The following is a 2,500-nucleotide window of genomic DNA, read 5'->3' on the forward strand; positions in this document are numbered from 1 at the left end:
CCTTTTTTTCTCCCCCCCCCCCTCTATTCATCCTCTTCCCTCGTTTATTCAACTCTCCCCCACCTCTCCCCTCACTCTTCTCTCCCCAGACACCCAAAAATAAGGGTCAGTTCCCCGTCACTTCATTCTCTCATTTTGCATCACTCACCCTTCACCTCAAATGCCAGTCAAATGTCATTTCAACTCATCTCGCCCAGCCTATAGCACTCTCTTGCCCCCACCATTACAGACTCCACAATTCCAGCCCTTCATAGCGTAGAGTAATGGGCGGCGGGGGGGGGGGGGGGGGGTTGTTTGTGGTTTGTGCGGATGAAATAATTGGGATGTTTGTTAGAGGGAAAGTCGAGGAAACAGGTAGGTCTTATACTATTAAACATATATGATATCATATTATTATAACTGCACCCTGTGAGCTTCCCGTGCCAGGGTTACGGTGAAGCTTCTGGCACCAGGACAGTGGTTTCTGCAGAAGGTGTTTTTCATTGCAACTGATAGTTCTCGGCGGTTTAGTAATATTGAATAAACGGCAGAGACAGCGCTCATAGTTAGATGGAACTGCGAGCAAAGAAAAAAAAACTACTTCGCTTATCCTATGGCTCCTGACTACATCCCGTTTCATGATTATATATATATATATATATATATATATATATATATATATATATATATATGTGTGTGTGTGTGTGTGTGTGTGTGTGTGTGTGTGTGTGTGTGTGTAAAAATAACTAGATAGATAGAAAGAAGATAGCTAGATTGATAGAAGAGATAGATACAGACAGAAACAGGATGCAAATAAGAGTGATTCATGTGCTGCATAAATCACACAGATGATATGTTACGACATTTAAGTAAATTGGGGAAAAAGTTATCTCTTAAAAACGACTTTCTATATTTATACTTCTGTCCAATGATGACTACTGGCTATACTTGCTTCATCATCGCACCCTTCTGCCAAAGAGATTTATTTCAAAGCAAGATATATGTATATATATATATATATATATATATATATATATATATATATATATATATATATATATATATATATATATATTTATGTATATATATATACATATATATATATATATATATATATATATATATATATATATATATATATATATATATATATACATATACACACACACACACACACACACACACACATACACACACACAAACACACACACACACACACACACATATATATATATATGTGTGTGTGTGTGTGTGTGTGTGTGTGTGTGTGTGTGTGTGTGTGTGTGTGTGTGTGTGTGTGTATATATATATATATATATATATATATATATATATATATATATATATATATATATATATATATACATACATATATACACACGCACTTCTTTATCAGTTTATCTTTTAATCTTCCCTCTTGTTTGTTTATTCCTTGACATGTTTGCTTGTCTAGCTGAAGAATAAAATAAATCCTCATTCATTTTCCTCTCTTGAAAATAGCGACAGTGAGGATGACGATGGTAATAGTTGTCATAAAAGTGTTGGCAGAGGTGTAAAATGACAATAATGGTAAATAAACGGAAAATAAGCAAAACAAAGACATGAAAAAGGGGTGGAAGAGGATGGGTCGGGGGAGGAGGAGGGGGAAGGGGAAGGGGGACGGGAGGGGGTAGGGGAAGGGGAGGGGTTAAGGGAGAGGAGGGGGGAGGCAGCATTGCGGTCATATTGCGTGCAAGGCAGAACTCCCCCTCCTTCACCCCCGTGGGAAATTAAATATTGTCAACATTTATAATTAGTGAATGAAGCTTTTTATTTTTTTTTTTATTAGCATTATTTTTTTTTCTTAATAACGTTCAAACGGATTATACATAAAAAGAAAATCCTTCCTTTCCCTTTTCTCGCGCCAGTTACTAGATTTTTTTGTTTTTTTATATTGTTTTGTGTATGTTCATGTTTCTCTGTCTGTCTGTCCGTCTGTTTTTTCTTTTTCTCTCTGTGCAATCCTGTTTCTCTGTTTCACTGTCTGTTTTTCTGTCTCTTTCTCTCTCTCTCTCTCTCTCTCTCTCTCTCTCTCTCTCTCTCTCTCTCTCTCTCTCTCTCTCTCTCTCTCTCTCTCTCTCTCTCTCTCTCTCTCTCTCTCTCTCTCTCTCTCTCTCTCTCTCTCTCTCTCTCTCTCTCTCTCTCTCTCTCTCTCTCTTTCTTTCGCTTTCTGTCTGTCTCCTCCCTTTCACCATCTGGAACCAAAAAAAAGAAACAAAATTCAAAACAAAGAAATGCAACGAATGTGAAAAAAAAAAGAAACACAAAAAAAAAAAAAAAAAAAAAAAAAAAGCACGAAGAGAGGAAGGAGATTGTCGATAAATCTGGAATATTTTAAAGGACTATTAATTTTCCAAGATTAGTGAGTGAGAATCGTTGTCTTCAATTCAGAGATATGATTTATGAGTGAGAGGAGGAGGAAGAGTTAGGAAAAGTAGGGAAAAAAGTGAGAAAAAGTTAGAGAGACGAAATGTGAGGGAAC

The sequence above is a fragment of the Penaeus chinensis genome, chromosome 38 (assembly GCF_019202785.1).
Source record: "Penaeus chinensis breed Huanghai No. 1 chromosome 38, ASM1920278v2, whole genome shotgun sequence".
NCBI classification, from domain to species: Eukaryota; Metazoa; Arthropoda; class Malacostraca; order Decapoda; family Penaeidae; genus Penaeus; species Penaeus chinensis.